The following is a 25,193-nucleotide window of genomic DNA, read 5'->3' as shown; positions in this document are numbered from 1 at the left end:
CAACTCCCAGACTCAGATTCCAAGACCAGAAGAGACCATAGCGATCATTTAATCTAACTTCCTGTGTAATACAGGCCAGAGAATTTCCCCTAAATAACTCCTTTTGAACTAGAGCATCTCTTTTGAAAAAACTACTCCCATTTGGTCCTGCACTGAAATTATAATGTTGAATCTATGAGACTCTGATAATTTTTGTGGGAACGAATGAGAAACCAAATTAATGCGTTTCCTAGAAAGTGAAGCAGCCTTTTTTATCCAATTCAGACTGTGCCACACTGACTCACCGCTTGTCACATTAGCCTCGGATTACTTAAACTCTACATGGGGCTCGATGTGAAACCACTAGAAACTGAAGTTAGCACAAAATGTGGCTGTGCACTCATTAAGTGAAGCTGTATACTGACAGCATTGGCTACCAGTTGGCTTGAGTAGAACTTAAGGTGGTGTTTTTGACCAAAGAAGTGCTACATAACATGAGACACCCCATACCATTGCTGACTATGGCCGTACTTGAGCTTACTTGGGTTAAACTGGAGGGAGCTTCCAAAGGGCTGCTCAACTTCAGAATTCGCTCCTCAACTTAGTCTAATAGAGCCGAATCTCTCGGCCTTCAAAGCAAACTGCAAGATTCATCTGTTTATTGTATTAATGATTATGGACAGAATTTGTTATGAGACTAAAACTGACTGGGCTATTTTCATAGAATAGAATCATACAATCATAGAATCTCAGGGTTGGAAGAGACCTCAGGAGGTCATTTAGTCCACCCCCCTGCTCAAAGCAGGACCAATCCCCAGCTAAATCATTCCAGCCAGGGTTTTGTCAAGCCTGACCTTAAAAACCTCTAAGGAAGGAGATTCCACCACCTCCCTAGGTAACCCATTCCAGTGCTTCACCACCCTCCTAATGAAAAAGTTTTTCCTAATATCCAACCTAAACCTTTTCTTATACTGTACAATGTTGTATGAGCATTTAATCAATGTCAAGAAACAGAGTTACAAATAGGTGCTCTTTTGTTTGAAGAAATGAAATTAATGTTTTGGGGCCTGGTTCCCTGAGACTGTATCTTTCCCCAGGACACTTATTTTCAATTGCTTATCAGACATCCCTTAAATTTTACATTTAGGCCTGAAGTTTCTCACGCTTAGTGTCAGCTCATAGGTGAGTTCTGTTATAAAGTCTGAATCAAATCCATTCATCTGTTTGAGAGATACAGTAAGTGGGCAGCAGGATATTTTCAGCTGTTAAAGTTACTCAGATGCTTAGTTTGCATTCTGATAACTCAAAAACATCTTTGTTTCAAAACTTCAAATTTGGCACACATATGGTCTTGATTGAAAAATGCATGCTGGGCCTTGTCTGAAGAAACTGGTTCTGAAACAGAGTTATGAGCATTTAACAATTTGTGTACTGTGCATGTGCAGTATATTGCTTGCTTTCTTCCTGATGTGAACACACACCAATACGAGCTCATAGTTCAGTCCAACGGAATGACGTTACAATGGGGCAAGGTCTGAGTTTACACCCAAAGAGGCCTTTCTATCACACAGTAAACACCACAGAGCAGAACACTGTCATGTAACATATTAAGGAGTCCACAGATTTTTGTACTTCAGATGCATCTGTGCAGCATTACATGTTGGGTAATCAAAGACCCAACTGCCACTCATGCACATGGGCAGAATTAATTTGTGAGAACCACGCCACTGGAGTTTCCTCTGGACTCTTACTAACATATTAATCTTAGTGCTTTGAGGAATTCTACATTATCCAAAGTTAGATAAGATATCTCTGAGCCTGTAACTGAAAGAATATATTCCTCTACTGGCCTGTGCATATGCCCTCCTGCCTAGAAGTATTCACACTAGATTTCTACATTCAAGTAGCTACTCTAGAACATCAGCAAAAAATCCTGTGGCACCTTATAGACTAACAGATGTTTGAGCTTTCGTGGGTGAATACCCACTTCTTCGGATGCAAGACTTGCATCTGAAGAAGTGGGTATTCACCCACGAAAGCTCAAACGTCTGTTAGTCTATAAGGTGCCACAGGATTCTTTGCTGCTTTTACAGATCCAGACTAACACAGCTACCCGTCTGATATAGAACATCAGCATTATAGATGGAAAGTATAAAATCCAGGAAATTACAGGAGCACCACAGGATTTTTCATAAGTAACATACAATATGCACAATTTAGGCTAGTTTTGTTTGCAACTGTGACACCAAGTCCCCTTGTGCCTTGCTAAAGCAGCATATGTGGTTCACAGCATCATGAACTGATCTCAGATTTCCCAACTTTCCAGCCTCAAGAGAAAGTTAGGGATTAACCACTAGTATTAACATACAGTATTTCTGGGTTGCAACTATTTTTTAAATCCCTGAACTAAGCCTATTTATTTAAATGTGGTTTATAAAACAGAAATGTGCAAAAAAAAATGACTTATTCAGACCACAATGGTTCTGATGAAGCCGTCAGACTAAGCAGACTACAGACTAATGGCTCCATCAGAATAATTGTAGAGTGAGTAAATTCAAGGTTCTAGCTCTTTGCTTTCCCCTCTTCAGAGCCTTAAATATTGATCTCACATACCTGTCTATTAATAAAATCTTAATGGTTCTCCATTCTTGCTTTTGTGCCTATAATGGGATATACTTCTTGCCTGCCATCCCTTCTCTTAATCACGCCTTAAAATATTATTTCTAGGAATGCTTCCGTTTCCTCATCAGTAATCCTCGCTCCTTCCCATTCTTGAACTACTGATCAGGTCCTTACATTGGCACCTCTTTGGAGCTGGGGTCAGATCTTAGCCTGTAAAGCATCATGTACATTTATGATGGTGTATTTAATAATACATAGTCTCCCAAGCTCCCCAAACTATTGCAATTTCGAGGTGGACTTACTTTAATTTCATGCTAGTAACACACAAAGTTCTCAATTGACACAAGAAGATCCAGACAAGAGCAATACTACATATTTTCACAGCTCAGCTGGATACTCCAAAGTAGCTAACACCCACAAACTTAACTATGCAGACTAAATACACACACTGTATGGCAAACTTTTCAAACTACCTACAAGTATAGTGTTTTTAATGCAGAGTACATATGTAACGCACCAAGATGGTTCACGCTTGTTTATACCTTGGCAGATCACTTACCTGGACTAATGAAGTAAGAAAAAAAATGGGAATAAGACTGGAATGGTCAGTTTGCTGAAAGCACCAGAAAAAATATTAAGAACAGACCCTCAGACAATGGAACTATGCTAATTTATACTAGCTGAGGATCTGGCTCCAACAGTTTTACTTCCTGCACTTGGAAGCCATCTACCTCAAGTTTGAATTTAATGAAAAAAAAATACACCCCTCTGTGGCTGAACCCTGCTACAAAAGAGCTATTAAAGAAAGAAACTCAGTTAATTTGCAAGAACTTCAGAAAGTAATCCCACACTTCCACTGGCATCCTCCAACAACCCCTGCAGTTCTGTCAAATGTAGGCAAAAGGTGTTTTAAACCAGTTTACCATCAAGTCTGATTCATTCTGTTGCAACTTGTAGTGATCCATTCTACCTGTGATCCCTTAAAGGGAAGTACAACTAGTCTATTAAATCCATACCTGCAGCCAGAATTTACAGCAACCCAATCTATTGCTGTCTTACATCATGGGCAATTAGGAACATATAAACTCATGGCTGCAGGGAATGGGAGGCTCCCTTGAACCAGAGAGCAAAGCTTGTGCGCTGTAGTCTCTATAGGATTTCGGTTTACATATAATGGCAGTGGATTCCACAAGTTGACTAAAGGCTACATCAGAAAAGGGAACATCTGATCAGTTTTGACTACTCCCTTCATAATTCTGAATACCTCCATCAACTCTCCTTACTGAGCTAAACAATCTTCCTTTTTTCAATTTCTTGGCACATGCACTGAGTCTTAGGTTGAAAATGTTAAAGGCACACCAATTCTAGATGAGGCAACTGAACACGGTGTTCCAGATGGAGCCATACCTTTGTACAAAAGCACATGTTCTCTTTGTAATGCATTAACTAGAAAATTATTAAATACGAAGACTTAGAAAACTAAGATTAAATCCCAAAAGCAGTTAAGATAGCATGTAGTCAGAGATTTTGCTGGGCTCTTTCTGGCCCTAGACAACTTAACAGCACTAGTCACCAAGAGTGCCATCTTCCAGTGTCTGCCCTCTCAGATAATCACCTGGTCACGGCAGTCCATACGCTGGTCTCCTTGCTCAACTATTGTAATCTGTAAGGCCAATATACTGTCCTTCTGCAAGACCTACTTTTGCTATGATATTTACAAGAACTCAGCTAACCAATGATGGCAAGGAGGAGTGGCAGTTTGGAACGCTATCAAAGTCAGTAAATAAAATCTGCTGTTCCCATGATTATCATCAAGTTGTACAACAGCTAACTGTGATTTTGCTCTCGTTACTCTCATTCTTCCCCTTCCCTCCTATACTCAAATGCTGTGCCTGGTTTCAAAATCAGATTCTAAGCATTTTGGAGAAGGGACTATTTCCTTGTACAACACCTAATTCAATGGGCCCCAATCCTGACTGTGACAGAAATAATATTAAACTCACTCTACTAGGGCCTAGATTAGAGTCATAAGGAAATTAAAGGTAATTCATAACATAGCCACCCAGCCAACGGTGCAGAACTGATCCGTAAATCCCTCGATAGAACAGATCCACTAGCACACAGACTAAATTTCCTTGCATGACTCACATGAGCCATGAAACTTGTCATGAACACAACAAGTTCAAAACACAATGACAACATGACCAAGCTACCCGATTGAAAAGTGCACCTCTTTTATCCATACAGACATGGACAACATAGAACTTGAGGGAACCAAACCAAGAACAGCAGACCCATGGGGCTGGAAGACCCTTTCCCAAAGCAGACTGGGATAAATCTCATCTGCGCCATCTTCAAAGTTGCACAACAAACTTATTTATTTGCCACTGCATTGCCTGAAGCACCAGAGCAGGAGAAAATGTCATAACATACTAAAGACAGAATGAAATCAAGAGCAAGGTATATTAATTGTCCCTCCACACACTTCTCACCGTTTCTATGATTTATGCACAGGTCTTACCCTACAATGCTATGTGCTTTAGAAATGCTTACAGAAATCACTGACATTTGTTAAAAGAGTCCTCAGTTGAATGTTACATTTTGTTGCCACAGAGCTATTGAAATATTGTCAGAACATGATCACAAAATAGGGTAAAGGGTCCAAAAACCTTCACATTATTTAAGCTCCACTTAATCATTTAATACAGGGCTCAAGTGGCACATAGGGCCTTACACCGGCCCTCTACTGGGGTGAATTCCATCCTACATGCATATTAATCAGCTCCTCTGAATAACAAGATTAAGTAGCATCACTATTCTGGTCTGTGTTTAAACTTGCCAATCAAAGACAGTGAACGTTCACTTTTGTTAGCGTTTATTTTCACTTTTAAAGAAAGCTTATAGACAAGACTGTCACACAGAGGTGCCTGACCTGATATTAACGTCATCCACCCTAATTGAACACTTCCCCAAACCCAGATAAGCAACATTTGCCTCCTGCAATGTATACATCTCTAGAGTAAAAAACACCTCTGGCTGGGAGAAGAACATTGCCCGTTCTAGTTTTCTGCAACCCATCTTGTTGAGTAGGAGGGGCCTTAAATTGTACATTTACACAATAGTTCCCCATCTCAGACTTTGGAAGTAAACAGGTTATAAACCTGAAAACTTTCAAACTTCAACTGAATTTATTTCGCTTATTAGATTAGTTTCCATAGCAATTTGAGGATTTTGTACTGTAGTGTATGCTTCGAATATAAACAATAACAAATTCGTTTTAGTTTGGAATTTCAAATGCAGATACATTATGCACACATTTTATAAACATAAACAATGTATTTCACACTATTTCCTCCTGACACATCCAGCTTAAATTGTAATGATAAATGTATGAGATAGGATACAAGGTAACTTCAAAGAACAGAAATTAAATCCAAAACTTGCTCACTTTTTTTTTTTTAAAACACAAATCAGATGTCCCGAATTTAGAAAGTAAATATCAAAACCTTCTAGTACTTGCAAAATTCAGCTCCTTTAATCCTAGTCTGTCTTTATAACAGTGATACTCAGACTGTGGCTTGGGAGCCAAAAGTGGCTCTTTAATGTATCTCCTGCAGCTCTTTGAGGCACGATATTAAAACAGTGTGATTTAATTATTAACCAATCTAAGTTAGTAACCAATCAGGATGCTTTTGCTACGTTATTAACCAATTGCAGAATACTTGGTCAATCATTTTGCTGTGACAAGACAGAGTGAGAGAGAGAATGAATTCACACTGCTGTGGCTCTTTTGGGTAATCCTGCTCCCTAATTTGCTCCTGAACCACTGAGACCCGCATATCACTGGTTTATAATGCTAAAGAAGTTCAAGACACTTAACTGGGCATTAGACACAGCTGAGTCAACTAAACTCTACCATCAGATGGTCCCAAAAATCTTCTCTCTTGTTAATTTTGAATGCAAATAGAAAGTGCAACACAGTGTTAGCCTCAGACTGCATCACTTTGTAAATCCAAATTTAGAAAGATTTAATTAAGCATAAAATCCGAATATATTTTTAGGGAGTTTTAGAGTTTCACTCCATTCATTACCAGGCTCCTTATACATCATTACAAAGATTTAAAGTATATATTCCTATTTTATTTTGCAACACAGATTAGTGGCAAGAGCAGAAAACATCTTTTGTTCCAAGTTTTTTTTTCCCCTCTTAGCTTGCATTTTATTAGAAGCAACTCAGACCTCAGTTAAGCTGTGATACATTATCATTTTAGAACTTTTAGGCAGCAAATATCTAAAGTGCTATAATATATGCATATTTTGAAGAGGTTATTGAGAAACAATAGGTTCCCTGAAGCTACAGCAATAGTAAAAATAGTCATATAGCTGTAATAGCCTCTAACAAACCTTATGAGAAGTTGGGCTCATATTTTACCTTGTAAATATAAAGCAGTATTATCCTACGCCAAATGAAAGAGTATAGGAAGCCTCTGAAAGGTGCATCTTCTCCAGGAGAGGGGGAAAAAAAATTCATCTTAGTTTGTCTACAATAGTGCGATTAGGTAACTAAACTTAATCTGCAGTGCTGTGTACTACTTATGGAACTTTTTTGACAACTGAGGGATTATACACATTTGAAAGAACCAAAATACTGTACACCAGTGGTCCCCAACCTTTTCGTCTGGCACCCGCCAGACGAAGGACCGTGGCGGCAGCGGAGCAGCTGCCGAAATGCCGCCGAATTTCTGCGGCATTTCGGCGGCGACACCTCTTGATGACACCGCTTGCCGCCAAGTGACATCAGCGAGAGGCGTCACTCCCGAATGTGGCATTTCAGCGGCGACATCTCTAGATGATGCCGCTTGCCACCGACAAGTGACGTCATCAAGAGGCGTCGCCCCCGAATTTCTGCGGCATTTCAACGGCAACACCTCTCGATGACGCCGCTTGCTCGGCGGCATTTCAGTGGGTGCTCCACCGGAGGCCAGGATGTGGGCACATTTAGATGCCCCTGCGGGCGCCATGGCGCCCACGGGCATCATGTTGGGGACCCCTGCTGTACACAGTGTTGCTGTAGCCATGTTGGTCCCAGGACATTAAAGAGACAAGGTGAGAGAGGTAATATCTTTGATTGGACCAACTTCTGTTGGTGAGAGACACAAGCTTTTGATTGTACACAGAGCTGTGTCTCAGGTCTGAAGAAAGCTCAAAAGCTTCTCTCTCTCACCAACAGAAGATGGTCCAATCAAAGATATTGCCTCACCTACTTTGTCTCCATAGGACCAAAATATGACCACCTCACCCAGAAATGAGCAGTGTGTGTTCAGAAGGTCTCAGATTTGTCACTTGAGGGAAAGAGGGTAATAATTACAAGTTTTGTTTTGGAGGCTAACACTTAACATTCTAGCTACCCACCTGAGTGGCTCAATTAAAAATGCAGACTCTTAAAAGCCTGGAGAAATTCAAACTGTGAAAAACTCCCTGCTCTTCAAGGGGGGTTGAGAAGTCAGAACTCTTGTATGTGCTCTTGCCAGCTAGCATATCACAACAAAGTTGGAGTATTTCGACACAGCAATTAGACACCCATGGATACCTCATGCCAGTTGACCTGGGTTCCTCCTAAGGGGCTGTTTAACTATGGTGTAGACTTTCATGCTTGGGGATCCTCCTACCTCACTGGGTCCTAGAGCCCATGCTCCAGCCCAAGCGTCTACGCCACAATTAAACAGTGTAAGGGATTCCCTAAGCTTGGGCTGCCTGTACCTCATTGTCCCTCTTTTGTTTTACTGGGTGAAATCTTGCAAGGAGAGCCCCTGGTAACATCCTTTCAGCCCAGATATGCATATGGTGGAACAGACAGCGATCTGGTTAGAATCACAGAATATCAGTGTTGGAAGGGATCTCAGGAGGTCATCTAGTCCAATCCCCTGCTCAAAGCAAGACCAATCCCCAGACAGATTTTTGCCCCAGATCCCTAAATGGCCCCCTTAAGGATTGAACTCACAACCCTGGGTTTAGCAGGCCAATGCTCAAAACACTGAGCTATCCCTCCCCCCGATTAAAGACTATGCGCATAAATTTGTGACATAGGATGAATAAACCCATCCACCAACATCTAGCTGGCTCCCGGTTACTCTGTGAAGCACCTTACAATTACAGGAATGGGTCCTTAATTTGGGACTTACTCCTTCTTAAACTGGGACTGAGGAGGCTGGAGGCTATCTGGGACTTTGCTGGCTCTCTCCATAGGAGATCTTGCAGACAAGGCTCTACTTGTCTGGGCTAATTCAGAAGGATGTAAATGGCCTCTGATGAATAACTCCTGCAGTTGCCAAGCCATTTGGGGAACTTTGGCTAGGGCTACATTCAGCTTGCCCACAGGCAGCTGGCTGCATGTTTTCACTTTTCAAGAGAGAGAGGCTGCTGCTCACCTGTCCTTTGTTGACTGATGGACCAGGGGAAGGGTGCGCACTTGAAAAGATGTTTTATTCTCCACTATGGAACCCGGCTGTTAGTAACGGGACAGGCATAGCTCCCCCTCTGCTGGTTATAGCATAGGAACATTTTTTCTCCTGGGCTTCTTGGGCATTAGGTCCATAACAACAAAGTGGGGTCTAACCATGCATGATAGGGAGCCCACCTCAGAAAACCTGCCTTGTCCCAAATAGGATTTTTTTTTTTGAGTGCATCCTCCAGTCATTTAAACTGATCAATTGAAAGACCTTTTCCCAATTTTTATTTTTAAATTAAGTCCTGTGCGCCTCAGAACCAGTCTCTGTAGCTCCTTGCTGACTTGGAGGCAGACAGAACTGATGGGCTCTTCAGTGGGAAATGCTGAGATTGCAACTGGAACCAATAAATATGTCTTGTAGCAGTGCAGGCCAGAAAACCACTGTCAGAACCAGTGGACTTGCCTGAAAGAAAATTTTATTTGTATATATATATATGCGCACATAAACTTATAAATCGTATTCAGAAACTCATCATTCAGTGCCCGTTTTGATTCATTGCTCTCCATACTGGCCATTTACAGTAGTTTTCCAGTCAAATGAATGGAACATTGGAGAGCATAAAAGCAACTAGTGCTGATATGACTGACAATATATCTACAGATTAACTAGCTCTTGTTTAGAGGATCTAAAAATATAACTGAGCAATGAGAGAGAAGACATTTTAACAATTGATTTTCAATTACTTTAACCAGGATCACATGACTTTTCCTGTGCTCACAGACCTTACTTGCATCAGGTGTTATCTTAGGAGAGGACAGTTTTGTTCACTGATTACACTAATTCTCTACACTTTCTTCCTTTGTTTTCAGATGCTACCATTAAAAAGTGGACTGCTGAAACAATATTAAAGGTCAGAAAAAATACAGAAGAAAATTCAGAAACTCTCAAGTGGCTGTTAGAGTCATTTCATGGGTCTCAGTATAACAAGTGATCTTATTAGACAAGGGAGCTCTACTCTAATAGTTAGAGATATCTAGACAGAACAGGATTCAAGAGCCAGGCTACGCGAGTTCTATTCCCAGTCCTGCTACCGTTGCTGCATTAATGCAGGTGAATCAGAATCTTTGTGCCCTGCCTTTTTCCTTGTCTGTGAAATGGAGATCATAACACGTAGAGGTGTTTTGAGGCTTAACAGCTAAAATCTTTGGATGATGACATTACTTGAACTTGTATTACAATTATGTCTTGTCGTACCCTGGTGCAACAAGGTGAATCAAAGTAGGAGTTAAACTGATTTTATGCATTTAAAACAAATCTTGAGATAATGACAAACAATTTAGGCCTAAGATGAGAATCATCTTTTAGAATCATATTTTCATTCCAGAAAATCAAGTGGGCTTTTTTTTTTATATCCAGACTTAGACAAAAATGTATAAAGAAATATCAATCAGCTGCCACTGTTTCTATAGTGTCCTACGTCAGATTTCACTCAGCACTGTGCAGTGCTTGACAGCCGGCCAGCAGAGGGAGTGCACAGCAGCTATTACACTGTTCCCAGAACTGCATGGGAAGCATCAAAAATGCTGGCACACAAACAAAGTAGTCAACAAAACAGAGGCATCTTCGCTTCTACAAGACACAGAAAAGCCAATGTCTGCAAAATGAGAACAAAAATATGAGAAAAAGTTTTTATTTTCCTGCTTTTCAGGGGGAACGCCAAACAAAAGTAACAGAGGGGTCGCCGTGTTAGTCTGGATCTGTAAAAAGTGACAGAGAGTCCTGTGGCACTTTATAGACTAACAAATGTATTGGAGCATGAGCTTTCACGGGTGAATACCTGCTTCGTCAGACGCACGAGTAAAAATAAGAACTGCAAACTATTAGTTACTTTTCAGCATCTGTAAGATGTTAAACAACTGAGTTCTGCTGTTGTCCCCCCCACTAACATGGGACATTCCAGCATCAGCATTTCAATATGATGTACCTGGTTCAGGCACATTTAATAGTGAATAAGTGGTTAAATATGTGCTTATAAAAATTCAGCTCATATGGTAATCCAAGTATCAAAAACAGCATTTACCTTAGAAAGACCTACAGTTCTTCATTTTCTGAGACTGTTCCCCCTTTCTTAAATTTTACTCTATCATTTCTTATTTTTATTCTTCTGCTATTTAAGCTAATGAGCCCTATCTTGGTATCGCCACTTCCAACACCAGCTTTAAATCATTAAACAAACAATTTTAAACATTAACAATGAGAAACTTCCGTCAGTTATGTTACTTCACAATGTTAAGGAAGGGTTTTTACTGAAATGCTATGGACTCAACCAGGTGGCAGTCTCCTTTTTCATTGCCCCTCTAAGGTGGAAAAGCAGACATCAGTGATGTGGAAGTTTGTGGGTGTGTCCTGTCGTGAACCTGTCCAGGTGGTAACTACAGCTAATTCTTATAACAAAAAACCCACTAACATCCCCCCCACTGGATTTTAAGTAATTAGATTACTGAAGAGTACATATGCAGTCAAATAGTAGCACAGTTTTAGCTTGGCACAACAAAAACACTCTTTTTACAGTTATGACGTGTACTATGAAGTTTAGTTACCTGAAGTAAAATTCGTGCCATGGAATGTTTAAATAATGATATTCAAGATCTGAACATCTTTAGAATACTACAGCAATGTTAAGAAAAGGATTGTTGCCATCAGCAACTAAGTTGTCTAATACAAAAGCACACCCTCTTCCTAAAGACTTCTATTTTTTTTAATAGACAGCATGGCACCACTTTGTTGTTCAGTTTACTTCACACAAAATGACTCTGTCAAACTGTCAGCTAAGCTCTCCAAAGTGCAACTTTATTTTAAGAGCTATAGATGTCACAGAATGACCTATTTTGTTCAAGATCATGAAATGAAAACATCTGTCAATAAACCACCAAATGTGAAAAAAAAAAGAGTGTATCTAGCTACCAGGTAATCCTAATTACAGATGGCTGTAAAGTGAATAAAATCTTGACATATAATAGTGAGTTTTGCAGTCTTTAACCTGTATACATATCAGAATTGTGCATTTACAAAATTAGACACCTAGTCAAAATTCTAACCAAACTGACATCTTAAGACTATGCATTCAATGTTACTCTTGTACAACTAGTTTCTAGGAACTTCATTATGTAAAATGTAATAAAGTAGCTATATTATTGCTGGCACAGAACAATTCAAGTAGGTAACTGAAATACAAGGTGTCCTACATGTGGTCAGATTTATTAGCTTCCCAATCCTTTCAAGTTAAGACAATGTGACAGAATATGGAAAAAAAGTATTTTAATTTATGTTAATACATTTTTTGTTAAGTTAAAACAACACTTTACAAATTTCTTTAGTGATAATGTAGATTTACTTACTAAGATAATTACAGGAAATGCTGTAAGTTTGCACTTAAATTCAGATTTCTACTTTTAGTCAAAATGATAAAAAATAAACTCTCAAATGTACCACAACAGCCTGTATTAGCTCAAGGCTGGCTGAAAGTTCTTCCATTAAGTCACCAGCCATATAATCCCACTCACTCATGAGAAAACTAAAACAACCAACTAACCAACATTAATTTCAAATTCAAGACCAGTTACTAAGATTTTATTTTAATAAAAATACACATAATTGAATCAAGAAAATCTTAAAAATAAAAAATACAAGTTATTTGAAAGCTCAAGATGTTTTTAAATGTACAGAAGGTTCTTTAAGAATTACACTTTTTTGCTCTAGACTAACTTCAGAGAAAGCAATATATTAGGCAAAAATAATATTGAGGTATCAATTTTAAAGTTTTAAGACAATACAGAGGATATGAAAAATGAGTTCAGGTTCGTCTAGCATTATAATTTTATATCTACAATGACCTGGGACAAAAAAGAAGCAAAATATATAATTATTTTAAATTGACTTTTGCAGTGACAAGTTAAAAGAAAACAATCATATAGATTTACTTTCTTTGGAAGACTGCAATAAAACCCCAAATCATGAACAATTAGTCAAGTCAAAACAGCTGACATCCTGTAAATTGTTTTTAGAAACTCACCAGGCTTGCAGGTATATGTTTTTATATTTGTTTTCCTCCAATTTGTCTCTACAGTTTGAGAATTAACGAGTCAGACGGGTTCAATAAATTGTGTGGATCAGTTCATCTCAGTGCCCAATACACACCACAGTTCCACTTTAAATATAAGAAGTCTTGCCTAATAGTGTGCCTTTGGGTTGGGCTTTTCTCTTACAAGATAAGCTGTTAAGTCATGCCTTGATTTTAGATCTGCCAACATATGAATTCTTCTAATGCAGCCTCCTCCGCCCACCATCAACACTGCTATACTACTCACTCTCTCCCCCCACTACCACCAAAAAAAAGGCACTGCAGGGCAGAAATTCCTCAGGTGCTCGCTAATGGAATTCCCAGGGTCTCTGAGCCGCTTCGAGGATCAAGAGATCTCATAGCCCCTGCTGGGGTAAGGAGCAACGAGTCTGTTCCATTTAATCAAATACAGAATGAATTTTCAGCCCTATTCACTAGACTGTCTCCAGAGCTCCAAAAAGGCACCAGGGAGCTAGAATCACACTAATGTGGCTCTTTCAGGCAAATATAATTAGTTTGATTTTAAAAAGCCACATTAATAATATCACCTCAGTACTGTTATTCAGATCACGCCAGTGATACTGTAGGAAATGAAAAAAAAATCATGGAAAAGGGGTTTATTTTCCTGTAAGCTAAGATTTTGAAAGTGACATTCCATATGGCAGGATTCCTTACTTTTAACCAAAAAACAAAGTTATCTCCTTTACTAAGTGTGCTTTAATACAAATTAGCATTTATATTGAAACTGGTACCAACTCATCTCCTTATTTTAGAATAAGTGCCACAAAAAGAGCCATTATTTATTATAATTTTATGAGTCTTCTACATCCTCCAGATATTTTACATTACCACATTACAAACTATACTTTCTCCTTTAATTTCAGTCATTTTTGTTTACGTTCCAAAGTACAATGTCTGTTACAACACAGAAAGATACCAAAAAATCCCTACCTCAAAGAGATTCCAATAAAGAGACTGATGATAGGATGCACTGGGGAATTCAGAGAAAATAAATATATCCCAGTATATTCCTATTATAGTCAATATAGTAAATAACTCTGGGGTTTTCCTCTCAAAGTTTGTTTAAAAACAAACAAATGGAATCCAAACATATATATTCATTTTTCAGTTTATATATACAGTTTGAGGGAAAACATTTCTAGTGAATAAGATTTTCCCCCATTTATACTTTATCTTAAAGAGCCCAGACTACCTAATTTAATATGAGCAAAGAGAAAGTCATGAAAATGTTTTGTCAAACTGCAAACAAACCCTGTCTGATGAGACAATAGAACAAGAACAATTAAATTAGGTTTACCTTTCACTTTTAGTGACAAGAATCCCCACTCCAGTATACAAATCTCATTCAACTCTGCCTTGCTGACCTGCATAAAGCTGTCCATCTAAACAACTTCAATTTAATTAGCTCACTTCAAAGTCAAACCACCTGCAACAGCTGGATGCAAACCTACACTGGCTGGATCAGTGAGGTCCAATGTACTTTTTGATCTTGAAGCTTGAGATGTGCTCAAAAGCATTTCATACCAAAGATAAAGAGTTTGAACAACCCAAGAAGGGTTTTATTAGACAAAAATGAGTTGCACATGAATCGTTACCTCATATAAATAATGATCTTGGGAATCTTTGCTCATGAAATTATATCGTCCTCTCAAGATTATAAATTAACCAAGATTTTGAATGCAGTTAAACAACATTAAGAACAACGAAGCACATTTTGGATGTTAAATAGTCAAAACACTGGCTGAATTCAACTTCAAGGAAGTGCAAAGGTTTCCCCATTTGCCAGTGTTTGTCTACTTTTCCAAGCTGCTCATTTGTGCACTGTACAATTTCAACACGTGCTTAACAGATAGTGGCAGTCTGCGCTGCTCCTTGACAGTAAGAATGACTAACTGCTACTCGGCTAGAAAACAAACAACTAATTTAAAATTTCCAAACAAAATCTGATCTTTCATCCTGTCCCAAATGAAAAGAACTTCCCAACAGCTGCTGCTATAAATAGTCTTAAGAAAAACAAGATGCAACTTACAATTTAATGTTAAAAAGGAGCTGTACTGAACATTAATTTGACAATCGGAAGTTGACAGCTGTCTCTCTCAATCACATTTACCAACCATATGCCAGGCATTGCGTTTCTGTCTATGAGGTACCAGAGTATTATTATTGTATTTAGCAGCAGAATGACCGAAGACCAGGTAGCATGGGTTCTGCTGCCCTTGGTTTTGCTCTGGGAATATTTGCGGGATTAAGTTATCAACATCAGAGCTTAAAGAGGCAGTGTCAGAGTAGCTTCCAGAGTAGCCTTCTCCTCTCATACCTAATCCAGGCAACTCAGGAAGGCAATCACTCCTATGTCTCTTCCTAGGCTTCAACTGGAGGATGTGAGGCGTTGTTTATCAAAAACAAGCCCACAATAGTCCCAAGGTGGAGCAGCTGGTATCTGGCCATCTCTGTCTCCAGAAATGACCCTTCCTCGCACCCCTCCCCCCACACCTGTCTATATTCCCAGGAAATTCTATAGTACCTACAGGGTTGGAAGTCACACCAAGATCTTTAAGCATCACAGGAAGGTAAATAGCCTAGTATAACACCCTTCAATGCTAACACCATCCAGGGATAGCGTAGCACCTTTCCTGGAGCCTACACAGGGGGCATCACACAGGCTGGTCCTACCTATCACAACCCTATGCACGGTCCCTGAGGGAGACTGCCCTGGAGCCCTGGCCCCGCAGCACCCAGGGCTTACCCCCTGCTGCCACTCACTCATTAGTTGGGAGCACTGGGGAAGGTGAGAGCCTTGCTTGCCATCTACTCTCCAACCCTGATCCACCACTTGGCACCCAGCACCCCCAACACTGATCTGCCTGGCACCCAGCACCTCTCAATCCCCCCACCTGGCACCCAGCACCCCCAACACTGATCTGCCTAGCACCCAGCACCCCCAACCCCCCCGCCTGGCACCCAGCACCCCCAATCCCCCCACCTGGCACCCAGCACCCCCAACACTGATCTGCCTAGCACCCAACACCCCTCATCCCCCCACCTGGCACCCAACACCCCCAACACTGATCCACCTGGCACCCAGCACCCCCAACCCCCTCGCCTAGCACCCAGCACCCCCAACCCCCTCGCCTAGCACCCAGCAACCCCAATCCCCCCGCCTGGCGCCCAGCACCCCAGATCCCCTGAACCAGAACCCAGCACGCCCCGCCTAGCAACCAGCATCCCCAACCCCACTCCCGGCAACCCCCAGCCCCGATCCCCCCACTGCCTGGCACCCAGCACCTCCCAAAATCGATCCCTTCCGCCTGGCACCCAACACCCCGCGCCTGGCACCCAGCATCACCGACCTCGCTCCCCACGCCTGGCACCCAGCACCCCTCGCCTGGCACCCAGCACCCCAACACTGATCTGCCTGGCACCCGGCACCCAGCACCCCCTCCAGGTAACCTGCCCCCCTGTCCTGTCCTGTCCCGGCCCGGCCCGGCCAGCCGGCGCCCCGCAGCCCCGCCCCGGTACCTCTCAGCAGCCGGGCTGGCCGTGCCCAGAGAGCCCCCGCTCCCGCTCGGCAGCCGCCCCCAGGACATTCCAGAGCGCGCGGCCGATCCGGACCGGACCCTCCATCCAACACCGCCCGCCCCGACCGCTGCCTCGCGCACACTGACCGCACTCGGCGGCGGGGCCCCGGGCGGCCCCTCCCCCGCGCGCGCCCGGACCCCGCCCCCGCCGCCTAGCGCCGGAGGGCGCGCGCAGGCCACGCCCCCGAGCCCCCTCCCTCCGCCCGCTCTCAGCCAACTGCCGCTCGTCCCCTCCCGCTCCGCTCGGAACGTACCAAGGCTGCAGATGGGGGTGGGGAGCGCCCCGCTCGGGGGCTGGGCCGGCACGCGTGGGAGAACCCGCCGGGCGGGACGCGGGGCTACTGGCCCTTTAAAGGGCCGGCGGGTCGGAGAAGCGGCTGGTTCGCGGCGCACGTGCGCGGTGCCCACAGGTGCGGCCCCAGGGCCCTGCCCTGCGAGCGGTGCCTCCACCCCGGCCTGCCCGGGGGGTTCCCGTCCCTCGCCGCCTGTGGGCGGCTGCGGCATCGCCCCCCCCCCCGCGCTCCCAGGATCTGCCTGGCACACACACCCCCCCCGCACAGCCCCGCCCGCCCAGAGCCTGCCTGGCACAGCCCCCCCCACACAGCCCCTCCCGCCCAGGGTCTGCCTGGCACAGCCCCCCCGCCCCCCGGCACAGCCCCGCCCGCCCGCCCAGAGCCTGCCTGGCACAGGCCCCCCCCCCACAGCCCCCCCCGCCCAGGGTCTGCCTGGCACAGCCCCCCCGCCCCCCGGCACAGCCCCGCCCGCCCAGAGCCTGCCTGGCACAGCCCCCCCCCGCCCCCGGCACAGCCCCGCCCGCCCAGAGTCTGCCTGGCACAGCCCCCCCCCGCACAGCCCCGCCCGCCCAGGGTCTGCCTGGCACAGCCCCCCCACCCCCCGGCACAGCCCCGCCCGCCCAGTGCCTGCCTGGCACAGCCCCCCACACACAGCCCCTCCCGCCCAGAGTCTGCCTGGCACAGCCCCCCCCACACAGCCCTGCCCGCCCGGGGGGTGCGTGGCACCGCCCCCCCGCCCCCCGGCACAGCCCCGCCCGCCCAGAGCCTGCCTGGCACAGCCCCCCCCCCCCGCATAGCCCCTCCCCGCCCTCCCAGAGCCTGCCTGGCACAGCCCCCCCCCCCGCACAGCCCCTCCCGCCCAGAGCCTGCCTGGCACAGCCCCCCCCACACAGCCCCTCCCGCCCAGGGTCTGCCTGGCACAGCCCCCCCGCCCCCCCGCACAGCCCCGCCCTCCCAGAGCCTGCCTGGCACAGCCCCCACACACACACAGCCCCGCCCGCCCCGTGCCTGCTTGGCACAGCCCCCCCCCCCCCACACACACAGCCCCGCCCTCCCAGAGCCTGCCTGGCACAGCCCCCCCCCCACACACACACAGCCCCTCCCGCCCAGAGCCTGCCTGGCACAGCCCCCCCCGCACAGCCCCGCCCGCCCAGGGTCTGCCTGGCACAGCCCCCCGGCACAGCCCCGCCCTCCCAGAGCCTGCCTGGCACAGCCCCCCCCACCGCACAGCCCCGCCCTCCCAGAGCCTGCCTGGCACAGCCCCCACCTGCACAGCCCCGCCCGCCCAGAGCCTGCCTGGCACAGACCCCCCGCCCCCCGGCACAGCCCCGCCCGCCCAGAGCCTGCCTGGCACACCCCCCCCCCTGCACAGCCCCGCCCGCCCAGAGCCTGCCTGGCACAGACCCCCGGCCCCCCGGCACAGCCCCGCCCGCCCAGCGCCTGCCTTGAACAGCCCACCCACTGCATAGCCCCTCCCCGCCCTCCCAGAGCCTGCCTGGCACAGCCCCCCCCCCCCCCACAGCCCCTCCCGCCCAGAGCCTGCCTGGCACAGCCCCCGCCCGCCCCCCCGCACAGCCCCTCCCGCCCAGATCCTGCCTGGCACAGCCCCCCCCCTCCCCCCGGCACAGCCCCGCCCGCCCAGAGCCTGCCTGGCACAGCCCCCCCCGCATAGCCCCTCCCCGCCCGCCCCGAGCCTGCCTGGCACAGCCCCCCCCCCGCACAGCCCCACCCTCCCAGAGCCTGCCTGGCACAGCCCCCCCACCCCCCGCACAGCCCCGCCCGCACAGAGCCTGCCTGGCACAGCCCCCCCCCTGCATAGCCCCTCCCCGCCCTCCCCAGAGCCTGCCTGGCACAGCCCCCCCCCCCTGCACAGCCCTGCCCGCCCAGAGCCTGCCTGGCACAGCGCCCCCCCCACACAGTCCCTCCCGCCCGGGGTCTGCCTGGCACAGCCCCCCCGCCCCCTGGCACAGCCCCGCCCGCCCAGAGCCTGCCTGGCACAGCCCCCCCCCGCACAGCCCCGCCCTCCCAGAGCCTGCCTGACACAGCCCCCCCGCCCCCCGGCACAGCCCCGCCCACCCAGAGCCTGCCTGGCACAGGCCCCCCACCCCCCCGCACTGCCCTGCCCGCCCCGAGCCTGCCTGGCACAGCCCCCCCCGGCACAGCCCCGCCCTCCCCGAGCCTGCCTGGCACAGCCCCCCCCCTGCACAGCCCCGCCCTCCCACTTCCTGCCTGGCACAGCCCCCCCCCCCGCACAGCCCCGCCCTCCCAGAGCCTGCCTGGCACAGCCCCTCCCCCCACACCCTTCCAGAGCCTGCCTGGCACAGCCCCCCCCCCTGCACAGCCCCGCCCGCCCAGAGCCTGCCTGGCACAGCCCCCCCCACACCGCCCTTCCCGCCCAGGGTCTGCCTGGCACAGCCCCCCTGTCCCCTGGCACAGCCCCGCCCGCCCAGAGCCTGCCTGGCACAGCCCCCCCCCCTGCATAGCCCCTCCCCGCCCTCCCAGAGCCTGCCTGGCACAGCCCCCCCACACACACACACAGCCCCGCCCTCCCAGAGCCTGCCTGGCACAGCCCCCCCCCCCGCACAGCCCCGCCCGCCTAGAGCCTGCCTGGCACAGCCCCTCCCCCCACACCCTTCCAGAGCCTGCCTGGCACAGCCCCCCCCCCCTGCACAGCCCCGCCCGCCCAGAGCCTGCCTGGCACAGCCCCCTCCCACACAGCCCTTCCCGCCCAGTGTCTGCCTGGCACAGCCCCCCCCCGCCCCCGCACAGCCCCGCCCGCCCAGAGCCTGCCTGGCACTGCCCCCCCCCCCGCATAGCCCCTCCCCACCCTCCCAGAGCCTGCCTGGCACAGCCCCCCCACACACACACACAGCCCCGCCCTCCCCGCGCCTGCCTGGCACAGCCCCCACCCGCCCACGCACAGCCCCGCCCGCCCAGTGCCTGCCTGGTCCTGCCCCCCCCCCGGCACAGCCCCGCCCGCCCAGAGCCTGCCTGGCACAGCCCCCCCCCTGCACAGCCCCGCCCGCCCAGAGCCTGCCTGGCACAGCCCCTCCCCCCACACCCTTCCAGAGCCTGCCTGGCACAGCCCACCCACCCCGGCATAGGGTCCCCCCCTGAGCCTGCCTGGCACAGCCCCCGCCTCCCAGAGCCTGCCTGGCACCACCCCACACACACGGCGGCCCCCCTGCCTTCCCAGACCTTGCCTGGCACCCCCCCACACACACACACAGGGCTCCCCTGCCCTCCCAGAGCCTGCCTGGCACAGCCCCCCCCTTGCACAGGGCCCTGCAGCCCCCCCCCCTGCACAGGCCCCCCCTGCTCTCCACAGGGCACCCTTCTGGTCTCCCAAAGGTGCTGGAGGTTTGGCAGCACCTCCTGGCTTGAAGTGGTTTACAGTTTTGTTCGATGGTTTTCAGCATCCCCGCTATAAGAATTGTTCCAGTGCCACTGCCACTGCTAGAGCCCTGCCTGACATAGTCCCTGTGCCCCCCACCTCACATGACTCTCCACAGGGGATGCCCCTCTGCCTGGGGGGGCCTGTGACCAGGAGGTGTTGGGAGGCCCTTAGCTTGCAGGCCCATTTCCCCCTCCACAGGGCTCCCCTGGGTCGGTGGCAGTGCAGGCAATAACCTCGACTCACAGGACACCCTGGCCACACCACAGAGTAGTCTGGAGGGAGGCAGCATCAAGGCCCATAGAAGGGTGAAGCCAGTCAAGGCACTGATGCCAGGAAGGGAGGGAGTTTTATGGCTCCCAAGGTGTTTCACAGGGTTGGGGGGGGGGCTTCCAGCTTGGCATCTGGAGTAGTTGATCTAACCCCAACCATGAGTGGACTAGGCCAATTGCAATGGTGCGTCTCATATTTTGCCTCTGTGGGTCTCAACCCATCCCCCAAATTCCCCTTCCGCCTCGCTGGCACCCCCCACCATGTAGCAATGTGGCAACAGCAGGGCGGTCACAACCCTCTTACACCTGGTCACAACCCCCATGCTGAGAAGATGAGTTCTGCTTTCTACATGCCCTTTGACCATTTTATGAAAATTTACCAGATACCATTTAAAACAAACCAAAGTTGGAAAGACGGTACTAAACAACAAAAATGGGTTGGGTTGAACTTGGACTGTGTCCAGATTTAACCACAAAAGATCACACTAAATATTTGTGAAATTCTGATCATATGCAATGACATTCAATATCGACAACTTGTTAAATTGCAGAGCATTAGACATAATCTTTGGAATTACACGTTGAATGATTGCATTACAACACTTAACTATCTCCTGCTTTGTCCCCAAACTCTTATTATTCTTCATAGCCTTGACAATCATGCAGCAAAATCATCAAGGTAATGAAATTAAATGTCATTTGCCTCATATAATAATTTTTGGTTTTCAGAAAGGAACAACAAGAAGTTGCAGTATGGTCTACTTTATGGAAACATATGCGAGTGGATTTCATAGATTTCTATAGCCTTTTATATGGTGAACAGGCTAGGCTTTACTGATTCAATTGACTAAACCTATTATATACAGATCATCTAACTCTATTGCTGAGTTTGTAATGCTGGATTAATTTACCAGTAGAACAGATTAAAAGAAAACTATTTTACACATTTCATTTGCATGATGGAAAATGTGATACGGCTTCATGGGAAGAGGAGACCAATCTTGTGATTAGTAAGAAGATGGCTTTTGTGCTCTGGCAAAACAGCACAAATATAAAGTTAGTTAGTTTCACTAACTAGTGGGAAAAGAAAAGGAAGATACTTCAGGGAAAGAAAGGCAAAAATATCTTATAAAGGTTGTCAACATTAAAGGTGCAGATTCTAAAGTCTTTTTTTTTATTAAGGCAGGTTAATCAAGTATGACTGGAAGAAGTAAACTTGTAATAGAAATACGTTAATAATACAATTGTAGTTAATATAGGTACCAACAACTATGTGGTATGTCGTCTGCAGCTTGGTTTCAAGTGTGATGTTCCCAGAGGCCATGGTGATGGAGTACATGATAAATTTCAATGTAAAAACTGTACTCTTGTAAATAAAGAGGAGTTATATAACTAGCCTTCCTGCCCCCAGGGAGTCCCAAAGCCTTGAAATGAATACAGTGAGCCTTATTCAGATCTCACACCAGTGTAAATCAGGAGTAACTCCACTGATGTCAACTGGGTTGCATCTCACTGGTGTGAGATCAGAATGAAGGCTGTGCTTTTGGGATACTTTTTTTCATCTAAACAAGGAAGTTTGACTTTAATAAAGCAGCATATACAGCAGAATCTTGCTAGTCTAATCACCACCCAGCTCAAACTGTCATCTGAAGCTGCAAATGTCTTCTTAGATGCATAGATTTACGTACATAAAGGTGACTTCCCCAGGTATCTAAACCTCTGGAGGTTTAGTGTTCCCTGAGACCTTCAAGTAATTGAGGTTCCACAGTACCAGATAGTTTGGCAATCTAATGTTATTGTAACAGGCTACCTTTATTATTTGTATTAAAGTCGCACCTAGAGGCTCTGACCAAGATCAGGGCTTTATCGGACAGGACACTGTACAAACACAGGATAAGAGTCAGACCCTACTAAACAGACAAGACAAAGAGTGGGAGTGAAATCAGAGACACAGAGAGCTAAAAAGACTTGCCCAAGGTTATATAGCAGCTCCATGACACTGCTGGAATAGAACCCAGGTCAGAGTCCTAATCCACTGCCTAAACTACTGTCTCTGGGCCACAGGAGCTAAGCAGATTGTAGGGGAGCACACTCAGTCTACAAGTTTCTTTATTGATTATTTCAGGTGTTTCCTTTGACACACAAGCATTGCACAAATTGTCTGGTAACCAGGATAGAAGAGGTTTCCTTGAGAATAGACTTAGCATGATCATAGAATACCAGGGTTGGAAGGGACCTCACTGAGGATTTCCAGTGAAAATGGAAACCCATCCCACCGAAGTTTTACCCAGTCACATTTTCAACAGAAGAGTTGTTTATATTCATATTACTCTCATAGTTCCTCAGATATTATAGCACCACAGTGCACTTCAATTAAGGCCTGCCCTAAACGAAAAGAGAGGGGGACTGAATGGGTCATGGGATCATCAATGATTTACAGTGCCCTTCATTCCAAATCACCAATTTGACTCCAGTGCAGTGTACCCCATTGAGCTAGCTTTACCATTTAGTTTATTTAGCAGTAACCCAAAGAACCTACAGGCCTGAATCCTGTACGACATTGGCTTCAGCAGTTAGCATAAGGCTTGAGGCCTATGAATTCTAGCACAGATAAGTGGCCTAATGGTCACCCCTAAATTTTGGGGAACTGGGAATAGAGGGCTTTAGGAGGAAGTTTGTCCATGAAGACACCAGCCAGCCACAGGAACATGAGCTAACACCAGCTTTTGGATATTTTAGAATAGGAACATCTGCAGGTGTCTCACCATAAGAGTGCCATGGCAACGAATTGATAAATTGAGATAATTAATATACTAACCTATGGGAGAAGGGCACCACAACATTAGTAGGGGGAGAAAATACAAATGAAGAGGGGAGAAACCCCTACTGAATAGGCATAGTGGCATCAGCATAACATATTACAAAATTGTACCCCAGCCGGTGTGCAGGAGGAGAGAGAGATGTAGCCCTTGGGAAATGCCAGGATGATGGCCAGTGGCGATAACGAGGAAGGTGATGGTGATGAGGAAGATAACTAACATTTCAGGTCTGCAAGTGATGGTGTGAGCATATAGATGTGAAGATGGACATTCTGTATTCTCTCTTTCTACCTTGATGGGTTAGAGTGTTTGTGACTTTGCCAACGTACTAATAAACTATTACAAATGCAGAAGGATTCCTGAAGTGTGAGTGTTGCAACTGTGCACAACAGGGTTTCCCACTGAACAGTAATTTTAATAATATTGGGCCTGATCTTGAGACAAGAACCTATCAACCCTTCAAGTGATAACTGGGAATTCTTAAGTAATCAATATAATTAATATACAATCTGTAGATTGGGCTACAGCAGGTTTGGTGCCTTATGTGAAACAAGCTTCCAGTAGCAGATGGCCAGATCATAAACACATCACCACAATTGCCACCCTTGTTAGAGTCAGCAGAGGAGCCAAAGATTGAATAGAACTTGGAGGCTGGGGTCCTCTCTTCTTGCTGGAGGTGATCCCTCCAGGTCAGGGTGAATTGGCTGAGGATAGGGTGGGATTCTTCCTCTATTCCCATGGATAAACAGAAGACTTGAGTCTCCAGGGCTGTCCAGAATGATGTCCTATCATCATGATTTACAAAGACCCACAAGCGAAAGTCTAAGGGTTTTAAAATGCTGCAGCTGTACTGCTGTGGCACTTCAGTGAAGACAGTACCTACACCGATGGGAGAGGTTCTCCTGTTGGCATGGTTCTCCTGTTGGCATGGCATCCACCTCCCTGAGAGGCAGTAGCTAGGTCAACGGGAGAATTCTCCTGTTGACCGAGCTGTGTCTGCACCAGGGGTTTGGTCCGTTTAACTTTGTTGCTCAGGATTTTTCACACTCTTAGGCGACATAGTTATGTTGACCTACAGCAGAATATTAGGTTAGCATAACTGTGGTGCTCAGGGATGTGATAACCCTTGAGTGGCGTAGGTAAGCCAACCGAAGTCCCTGCTTAGACAGTGCTAGGTCAGTGGAAGAAGTCTCCCGTCAACCAGCTACTGCCTGTCCGGGAGGCAGGTTACCTATGCCAACAGGAGAACCCCTCCCATTGGCATTAGTAGCATCTTCACTGAAGCACTGCAGCAGAGCAGCTGTGCCACTGTAGCATTTTAAGTAGCCCAACCCTTAATGAAACAAGCTAAACTTTGAGAGCTTGGGTTGTAACACATAAAATACAAATGGAAATAACATGAGTTGAGGGCTTGTCTATATTTAAAAAGCTACAATAGCAGAGCTACACCACTGTAGTGCTTCAGTGTAGAGACACTATTTACACCAAAGAGAGGGATTCTCCCAACTGCATAGGTAATCCACCTCCCCGAGAGGTGGTAGCATTCTTCTATGGACTTACTGTTGTCTACACAAGGATTTAGGTCATCTATGCCGCTGAAGGGTGTAGATTTTTCACACCCCTGACCAATGTAATTAAACTGATCT

At 46.9% G+C, this 25,193-nt stretch overlaps 1 protein-coding gene and 1 long non-coding RNA gene across 3 annotated transcripts in view; one reads left to right on the top strand and one right to left on the bottom strand.

Moving 5' to 3' along the window:
* CDON (cell adhesion associated, oncogene regulated) overlaps window positions 1–16,830 on the bottom strand; it is a 93,393-nt gene extending 76,563 nt beyond the window's left edge. The window contains exon 1 of one of the 2 annotated variants that reach the window (XM_044997127.1): window positions 16,711–16,830. The gene's annotated coding sequence lies outside the window, so the exon portion shown is untranslated. Of the gene's footprint in view, window positions 1–13,122; window positions 14,499–16,710 lie in introns of those variants that run through there. The other variant, XM_044997129.1, reaches the window with a different exon arrangement.
* A 239-nt stretch (window positions 16,831–17,069) lies between these two features.
* LOC123354934 lies at window positions 17,070–23,864 on the top strand. The gene is made up of 3 exons (XR_006574968.1): window positions 17,070–17,179; window positions 21,378–21,407; window positions 23,666–23,864. It is a non-coding gene; the product is annotated as an uncharacterized LOC123354934 (long non-coding RNA).
* Window positions 23,865–25,193: the final 1,329 nt, after the last annotated feature.

The sequence above is a fragment of the Mauremys mutica genome, chromosome 22 (genome assembly GCF_020497125.1).
Source record: "Mauremys mutica isolate MM-2020 ecotype Southern chromosome 22, ASM2049712v1, whole genome shotgun sequence".
Lineage (NCBI taxonomy): Eukaryota > Metazoa > Chordata > Testudines > Geoemydidae > Mauremys > Mauremys mutica.
This window is presented reverse-complemented; position numbering and strand designations above follow the sequence as displayed.